Genomic DNA, 10,397 nt, shown 5'->3' on the forward strand with positions numbered 1-10,397 from the left:
TGAGCGAGTTCAGACGCAATCTGACAGAAAGGAAGAAGAGAAACCAAAACAACCAGAGCCAGGTCTATACACTGGCAGAAGATCAAACTATCGAGCAACTTTGTTTTTTTCCTAGCTTTTTGACCCAGGGGTTGTGTAGAAAAAAAACATGAACAAGCTGGTGTTTTTATTTGTTTCATTTTTTAAGTTAAGTTAGTCATGGACTCGCTGTAAACAAACTGTGTCTAACCGGTTGCTATGTGAGCGCGGAGCAGATTTCGGTCGCAGCTGAACCGATGACGCACTGATAGAAACTCCCTCTCCTCCTCATGGCCCCCCCTTTATTCTCGTTTTGCTTTTCTATGATGTAGACGGATTAATGTGAACACTAGTACTGACACTAGGTCGTAGGTTTTGCACAGTGTTTGTTGGTCCAGTTTTGTTTTTCTCTGTCATTCATTTCAGCCAAAAGTTCACTTACATTCCTGATTTAGTTCAATAAACCTTTTTTCCATTCTGTGCTTGCATGATTTTTATGTTTAATCTTGTGTTCGTAGCTGGATGTAGTTGCATTATCCATCTTCATTTCCCCATTATTTGATGTTTAAACATTATGAACTTGAAGTATGTTTTCCCCATCGCACATTCATCCATTCACCTTTCTTCTCTTCATGCGATTGCCTTTTTCATATATTATCTATTAACTTATTTTAGAATTTATAGCTCCAGTAAATCAATACTTTACAAACCATGCTAATCAAAACACACACTTTCATTCAAGCTTTATTAAGCTCTCAGGCTTCACTCCATCTATAAGTAGTGAAAGGGGTGTCTTAAGAACGGGTTATTTCGTGAGAACATACTTAGCAGAACGTAGCAACAGGGTTTTCTGAAGAAATGAGCTTTGATAAAAACCGCCTCGTAGCCCAAATATATGTTGGTTGTTCAACTTTAAGGACTTAACAGATTGACATTGCGTTACTTAATGTAGTTATTTTAGCTTCAATATGGATCCTAAGTGACATGTCCTTGCTTCACAAAGGGCTTCTGAAGGTAGCTAACTGAGCTTGTGGTCATGCCTTTTCAATGAGTTGAATCTAATAATGCACTGTACCCAGAGTACAGAACAAACTGTGATCCATACTACTTCTACTCTCTTCAGGTTTTGTTTGGTATGTTGATGCAAATTCCATTATGTTTGCTCGTTGCTTAAGGTCGGAGTATTAAATCCTGAATGCTTGATATATATTTCGTTGGGTTCTGTTGCAGCTGATGTGTTAGAGATGGCCTTAACATCAGGCAACAAATATACATTTGATTGACCTCCGCAGCAAAGAGAGAGCTTTAACCACAGCAGTTACTTATTCATTGGTCTGTTAACCCAAATGACAAAGACCGTATCGTCACATAATGATAGTTTTGGTTGTATTTGACCATATTTGAAGATATGCAATCTGATTTCTTTGATCTCTGCCTCCATGCCAGTGACTTGGAGGTGAATGAAATGTAGTTGGTTGTGTTTGCAGCATTTAAAAACAACATAAAAAGCTCAAAAACAGCAACATTGATTTTTAACTACTTCTACCTTTTCGAGTTTTGTTTGTAAAAGCAACATTTTTGATGCAAAATCAAGAATGTTTGCTCATTGTTTACGGACAAGGTTGTGAGATGTAGGAGTTGTAATCCTGAATGCTTGATGTGTATTTCGTAGGCTTCTGTCGATGCTCCGTCAGAGAGTAACATCAGGCTGAAAATAATTATTTTATCGACAATGTTAATTTTCAATGCCATCTGATTATATTTCTCTAACCACATGAGGTCAGCAGAAACAACATTTCCAGGTTAAGTTGCTTTTAAAAGTCTCCGTTCACCCAAATGACAAAGAAGTTTTGCTTGTATTTAACTACATTTCAATATATGCAAAGTTTGATTTCTGCCTGCAATGCCATTTGTACTGCTTGACAAACAGCATCAAATCTCTAAAACAGTGTCTCTGCTAACTGTGCCTGTTTTTCCCGACTCTCCTTTAAGAAGTCCAAGAAAAGTCACCCGTGGTGCATCGCATAATGTGATTAGTTACAACTGTGTTTGATGAGTCGTGTGAAAAAGGCTTATTCATCTGTGGTTTCTCTGATAGTCCATTTAACAAGCTGTCAATAGCTTTTATTTGTTCCATTAAAACTGTCCCGTGAGGAACATTATCCACAGTGACTGAAAAAAAGGGTGCTGCCAAAATATTTCAAATGAAATGTTTTGATGTTTTTTGTGCCACGAACCAAATCCCTTTCCTTCAAAATCATTTTGCAGAAATGTTAGAAAAGGATATCACTGCCGAAACACTTCACATTTCTAAAAGCTGTTGAAGTTTTTGTTGGTAAATGTAATGTTTTTATCCCTGTAGCTTCTTTAAAATGTGCTCTAACATCCATCAGTGTGAGCAGTGTCAACATCCTCTGAAGTCCATAAACCCGCTCACACTCCTTTACTCTGTAGCAAAGTGTGCAGCTGTAAATCTCTCTTTCTTTCCCCGTAAATGGTTGAGCATGACTTGGGATACTTTCTGGAAATGTCTTGCAGGAGCAGAAGTGCAGCTCTTTGCATGAAAGAGGAAATCTGGATGCCTGGAATGATGATGATGATGATGATGATGATGATGATGTGTGTTACAACCGTAAAATACAAAAGAGAAAATACAAAAGCATGGCATATGTTACTCCAGAACTGGTTCTACTTAATAAAGTTTTGATACAAATGTTTTGCATGGGGCCAGCAGACTTTGTACAGGTATGAATAATGAGTATATATTTACAATAAACCTATGATATGGTAAGCATATTCACTATTTTTCATTATGAGTTTATACTTTACACGCACTGACACATATATAATGGAAGATGGTGCTATGGGCGATTTTTACTGTACCGGTGAGTCATGGACTTAAGATATTGTACATTTTAGGCTTCACCGTCTGATACCAAAGTGATGGTGCCTTTCATCGTCATGCTGAGCGTATCACTGGCTTTTGATGTAAAGAATGTCCACAGCCGAATACTTAGCAGGCTCATGTGCATTCAGCAGCTGCAGCCAATCAGCTGGCAGCAACACAACAATCTGTGATAGTGATCAAATGGGGGAGAGTCACATGCAAATACATATATATATATATATATCAATGGGCCATGTTATGCTTTTGGGGGGTTTTCCCTTTCCTGTAGTGTTATATAGGTTTGCGTGCATGTAAATGGTCTGCAAAGGCTCAAATCCTCCAGAGGGAGTTTCTGGTTTCGGACAGAGGGTGAAAAGAGGCAGCATTTTGTAGGCAGTATGAGAAAACTAAAGAGCTTTTTGTACATTAAAGCATGGAAAAAAGTATATTTACCTCTGAAATGTAGATGTGGATTACAAGTTGAAAGTAGCATTAAATGCAAATACTCAAGTAAAGTAGTGATATGTCCAAAAAAAAGTACTTAAAAACATAAGTAAATGAATCAAGTTAATTACCAACACTGAATCTAGGCTATGGACAAACAAAGCCCTGAATTGCATTTGATAAAGAGGTAATCCAAAAGTAACGGAAAGTAATCAGATTAAGTTACTGATTATTACTTTTACAGTTGAGTAGTACATGTAATAGATTGCATTTCAGTTACCCTCCCAACCCTGCCTACAGTAAAACACAGTACAGTCCGATACTAGAAATAACCATTTCCAATGAATGGTATCAAGCTGTGGCTATTTCTGTCTGAACACTGCCTCAAATAGAAGATTCAAACAACAAAATCTAAGTGTGTGTGTGTGTGTGTGTGTGTGTGTGTGTGTGTGTGTGTGTGTGTGTGTGTGTGTGTGTGTGTGTGTGTGTGTGTGTGTGTGTGTGTGTGTGTGTGTGTGTGTGTGTGTGTGTGTGTGTGTGTGTGTGTGTGTGTGTTTTGATTGCAAAGGTCGCTTTCCACCACGATGACTCATAACACTGCAGTGCTATTCATTTTCTCCTTTTTATGAAAGCGAGATTTAAACTGAATGTTCCCCCCGTGTCTCCCTATAATTCGGGTGAGGGGATTCTTATGATACATTGTTCTTATTGCATTCATCTTTCACACATTGTTCTGCTTATAGCCTTAATTCAGTCACCAGCTCACACACGTTGTGAATATCTGGAACGCCTGATGCTATTTTAGACTACAACTTTAGGTTGTAATTATGTTCATAACAACGGAGCTCCGGACTTGTTATAATATTCACAACGCTTCAGATGTCAATTAATAATAGTTAGAACAGAGCTCATCGTTAATGATTGTCCCTGTTCGGAGCGTGATGAGTATCCTGTGTGTTATTCTGTGTATCCTGTGTGTTATTCTGTGTATCATGTGTGTGGTTATACTATACCTTTAAATATCTGTAAAATATATCTGTGACTTCAAATATTTGTCTATGCCTTTTACTTCTTTCATAATCTTATATAAAAGCAAGAAAGGATTACATCAATCATACTTTGTATCCATGATTTCTTTCTTCTGCGTCATTGTCTGAGACTTTATCTTTCCCAGAGCTTATTATTATTTTACCCAATATGGTTCAGATTTATTTCAATGCATTTAAATCCCTGTGTTCCCTGAAACACCTCCATTGGACTACTTCTTTTACTTCTGTAACAAAATGACATCACTACGTACCACTCGTGCTTCTATTGGCTAGCCCTCCAATACATTGTACGTGATAGGCTAAGGGGCGGGACATCTCTAAACTGGTTGACCAATCACGACAGAGCCGGCCAGCTAACCAATCAGAGCAGACTGGGCTCTGGTTTCAGACAGAGGGTGAAAAGAGGTGCTGCAGCACAGGCAGCATGAGAAAAATAAAGAGCTTTTTTAACATTAAAGCACGGAGACATGTCACAGTAGAGACAGAAAATACAAATATCTACTTGAAAAAGAACATACAATGTCCTCTTCCAAGGTCCCATGGCCATTTCTACTGATCATAATTCCATTGTAGAGGTCTGCTAGAATAGATTTACATTGCTCAATGTTCCAAACTCACATAAATCATCTCTGTATAATATGTGTATTCACTCTCTGTCCTAAACGGCTTGTTGGAGCTCCTGATTGGTCAGCTCGCCCACTCTGTTCTGATGGGTCCACCACCGTTACAGCGGGACATCAGTGATTATGATTTACAATGGAGTTTGTTAGCAACCAGAAAATGACACCACCAGATGAGAATGCTGCGTGGGGTCTGGGTGCCGTGTTGGCGGGACGTTGCGGGGCTCGCTGCTCGCTGCTTTGAGGCTCGAGGAGCGGTCAGTGTGAGCTGGATTACTGGTGTGGTTTCCTGGTTGCTGCGTGGGGTCTGCGAGACAGCGAGACAACGCGGAACTCAGCCTGAGCACACACATACACTCACAGCCAGGCTGTTCGCCACACACTCACGGCCTGAGAAAAGATAAGGCTGAGTGAGTGAGTGTGTGTGTGTGTATGTGCGTGTGTGTGTGAGGAGCTCCACGGACTGGTCACTGTGACCAGGAAGAAACAATGGAAAAAGAAAAATCTCCGACGAGGCGTTCTGGGGCAGCATAGACAGGTCTTCTCTGTGTTAGAGTTTTACTCCCTACAGGGTGTACTTTGAGGGTTTGTGACTCTGCAGACCGTTTACATGCATACAAACCTTCATAACACACAAGGGGACGGGTAATAACCAGAAGAGCATGACATGGGACCTTTAAGGTTTTCAGAGACGGCGTAGTCGAGTGGAGAGTTGTGAGTCCGCCTGTGCATCTGAAGTGAAATCCTTCCAAAGGAAAGCATGCTGACAGACATGCGGTGTGCAGCTTTGTTGGCCTATTGTAAATGTTTCCTATCCACATGCACACAGTCCTCTGTTGTGGCGAGAACATCTGAAAAGGACTTTTGTTTAAAAGCACTCTTGGTTGCAGGAGCTGGCGTCATGGCGACACATGTGCTGAGCAGAGGTTTGACGCTAGCTTTGTTAGTGGAAATTTCTCTATCCATAGAATTCACAAAAGGAGGATGATAATGTCCTGGAGCTGACCCTGAAGTGAGCATACTCAGAGATTTCTTACAAAGGATAGGTATTTTCCATGGAATTGTTGGTATGGAAGCAACTGGATAAAGCACTGTATGTGTAGGTCCTTTGGTCCATTTGTGGCCAACGTAACGATACTTACGTTTCTTTCCATTTCTCATTGGAAACTGCTTGGGGATTACAGGAAAAAGATTAGAGGATTATACTCATGTTCATATTTGTTTTAGTGTCTCTACTGGGACATGTCTCCGTGCTTTAATGTTCAAAAAGCTCTTTTTTCCCTCATACTGTCTGTGCTGCAGCACCTCTTGTCACCCTCTGTCTGAAACCAGAGCCCAGTCTGCTCTCATTGGTCAACCGCTTAGAGATGTCTCGTACAGTGTGTTGGAGCGCTAGCCAATAGAAGCGTGAGTGTTACATAGTGATGTCACTATGTACAGGAAGGGTCCAATGGAGCCGTTTCAAGCAGGGGGGGTTGTGTGGGAGAGAAACACAGGGATTGTAGCCTTTGCAGACCATTTACATGCACTAAAACCTATAACACCTTCTGGGGCCACAATGGACCCGGTGATATTTGAAAAAAATACGTTTTTTCGAACATTATCCAAACTAAACACCCTGGCTCGAACACATTGCACATGCTTTACAGATTCTGAGAGCCTCGATTCTCTTCTTTGTAAAAAGATTTGAACGACACAAAGTATGAGCTCTGGAATGCAGTTTGAAAGTGGAAAAATCGCACTCTGACAGCAGGTCCACCTAAGATGTCCCCTAATTTCCTTACATTCTGGGCTCTAGGTCTGGCACTATTTGGCTGAAAGACTTCATTCAAAGGTCCCTACAAAGCTGAGACTGAGAATATGAGGAAAAATCACCAAAAAGCATAATAGAGCTTCTTTCAACTGTACTTTTACTTTTACTACACTGTTCATTGCTATTATTGATCTAACATGCAAGTCTGTGTGATCATTTAAAAATATTTGTATTTGTGATACGTTTAGAATTTCTCTTTTTTGTCCTCCGGTCAGCACTCTGAATGCTGGTTTACGTAACCAATGAGTTCTTCCTCAACATATTTAGTTTATATGATTCGAACAGACACAAAAGCATCAAGAACTCATCCCTGAGCGTGTTAACTGCAGAAGAATCCAGAAAGGTCTCCTGCACAAGACATCTGCTTTACTACTTACCTCTGTACACAGTCAGATGCTTTCACATGACTACAGTACACACAACTGTTGTACTGATTAAAAAAACTATTCTCCCACTGACCCATGATGTTATCTAACCACCTTGCCATGCAAATCAATTGGTTCAAAAAGGGATTTCATTGAGTTGAAAAGAGGTCAAGTTAGGACTTGTTGTTTCCTGAAAAGCTGCAATTGTCCTACTTGGAGCATCGGAAACACATTTTATTCTTTTACATTGTACAAGGGTTGCAGCAGAACCTTTAACAGCAGAAAACTCACAATATCTGCAAGTAAATCTGGAACTAACAGGTCAGGATTTGGGTGAAATAAACACAGCCAGTAGCAAAATTGAAAACGTGGATGATAATGAGATTAGGTGTGTGTGTGTGTGTGTGTGTGTGTGTGTGTGTGTGTGTGTGTGTGTGTGTGTGTGTGTGTGTGTGTGTGTGTGTGTGTGTGTGTGTGTGTGTGTGGGCAAGCATTATAGAAATAAAAAGCATTGAACTGCCACACATTAGAACTGGTAAATGTTGTCAGCTTAAAGTTAAATACAATATAAGAAGAATCAGAAGGTGCATTGTGTAGACTTCCACAAGTAAACCAACCCAACCAAAAGCATTTCCACGCCTTTAGTTGTGTCTAACAAAAGCGAAGCTCATTACATGACATAAGGTTGAAAATGGCTTTTTGCCCCTAAAAGTGAATATCTTTCAGAAGTGTCATGATGGTAGTGGAAAGGGGATTTAGTCAACTTGTGACCCACCGCTGCTTTGTAATATGTAAGCAGGAAATTACTTATTTCCAACTAATAGTAGAACTTGTCCTCACTCACATCCTCCTGACTTGATAACAGTCAGAGAGCCAGTTAGATGTAACAGTGCACTTGTGTTAGGACACACAGATAAGAGGGATGACCGAGGACATTTGCATGACCTTTTTCATACCATGGCTATAGGAACAGACACATGGCGACGAGCTGAAGTAATTTGTTGATTATTGAAAGACAATTTGGATTTGGACAGCAAACTAATTACTGCTTTCATTGTCCTTAGATCATTTTCTTAAAAAGGTCCCACGTCATGGCCATTTCTACTGATGATAATTCCATTGTTGAGGTCTACTAGAATAGATTTATATTGTGCAATTTTCCAAACTCACATTGGTTTCGCATACAGCATCTCTGTATAGTATGTGTATTCACTCTCTGTCCTAAACGGCTTGTTGGAGCTCCTGCCCTCACTGTCCAGCTCCTGGCAGCAGCGAGCCTTGCAACGTCCCGCCGAGTGTGTGTGTGTGTGTGTGTGTGTGTGTGTGTGTGTGTGTGTGTGTGTGTATTGAATGTAACACTCAGATGATGGCAGTAATGATCTGTGTCAAATTATCTTGAGCCTCACAGATTCAGCCGTTTCAGAAGCACATTTTTCTTGATATAAATATCCCTCAACAGCCTCCGAGAAGACCGGAGGACGGCACAGAGCGTTCATACATTCAAGAGCAAACCCAAGACCAAGACTAATTTGGCTTTTAGATTTATTTATTATGATTGTAATATTTTGTATTTCGATTTTTATGTATTTTTTTTATTCTTTTTTTATTCAGTCTTTATTGACTTCGTTCATTGACGACACAAAGTTATATTTCTTTATAACCTATGAGGTTCTGAAGCACTTTACGTATGTAAGTGCCTATATGAATACAGTTTGATTGACTGAATGATTGAACTCCTTTGTGGTTTTAATTATTGTGCAAACATCCAGTGAGTGCAGGAAATCAGCAAAAGGTTGATTACGGTTTTGAAACAACATGTTCCCACGCTAACATGGTTCTGTTTGATTACCTATACTGCTGTGCAAATAGTAGTAAGCTGTCAAACAAATGTAAAAAGTGTATTAAAAGTCTCTGAAATGTTAGCTGAAGTAGCCTTAAACAAAACCCAACTGAAGTATAAGTACCTCAAAGTACCAAGACTAAGGATAAAGGCACTTTCCAACACTAAAAGCTCTTATGTGAGAAACTAAGAGAGCAGTTATTCACATTAATCTGTTGTTTTTGGTGAGTTTAATGTGGTTAGTCTTAATTCCTCGTCAGTCGTAAGACAAGCAGAGAAAACACGTTACACAATTCTAATCAAGTTATATTTGTATCTGATTTATATCTGAGTTCTTCTTGTTCTATTGGCTGAGGACAGAGCTGAATGAAGATCCTGTTCTGTCTTTTAGCCCCTGTATGGTGTTTGGGTCTGTGGGACATTATTTAGCTAAAGAAAAACTCACACTCAATGGCCGTGTGTGTGTGTGTGTGTGTGTGTGTGTGTGTGTGTGTGTGTGTGTGTGTGTGTGTGTGTGTGTGTGTGTGTGTGTGTGTGTGTGTGTGTGTGTGTGTGTGTGTGTGTGTGTGTGTGTGTCCCTGCCATTCCCACACAAGGTTGCAACATTGTTGATCAAGTCAAGCACGACACCTGTCTGCTCTCACATTCCCGCTTAATGTCTTACAGGAACCGTTTTTTTTTCACACTCTATCCAAGCTGCAAATTTGGGGCGAGACACAATAACATTTATTGATAAGGACCCAAACTGGCGAAGCTTTATAAATAAAGCTCTGCCAGTTTGGGTCCTTATCACAGCTGATCAAGATGGCCAAAAGATGCTCTGCTCAGAGGGCCTTGCAAATGATTCTGGAAGAGAGAGAACCATTTGATGATGAGGAAGAGGAAGAGGCTTCAGAATGTGAGGATCACATTTCTGAGAATTCTGAGTCCGACAGTGACTTTGAAGAAGAGGAAGAGATTGAGCTAGTTAAAAAAAAAAAGCCGAGCCACAGGACCAGCCGGTCAGCGGGCAAAAAAACAAGGAGCACTTTAATTCAAATACAAATGTAAAAGGGCAAATATTAACCATATGCTGTTTATATTGCTTGTAATTGAGATGAAGTAAACATCTGTTGAGTATTTTAACATAAAATAGCTTGATTGTGTTGAATTGAAGCCTGAAAAGCCAGCGGGTCCACCAGACCCACGGACACTGGCTGAGTAACACCATACAAGGGGTAATGGAGTTTCACCCTTGTTGAAATCAAGAATAACCACACAAGGCTTCCCGTCACATGCCTCCAATTTACATTCATTAGCACACAATGTCAACTTAAATGACACAAATGTTCTTTTCTCCTATGTAAATAACCCCCGAGGAG

The sequence above is a fragment of the Notothenia rossii genome, assembly GCF_949606895.1.
Source record: "Notothenia rossii genome assembly, chromosome: 2".
NCBI lineage: Eukaryota > Metazoa > Chordata > Actinopteri > Perciformes > Nototheniidae > Notothenia > Notothenia rossii.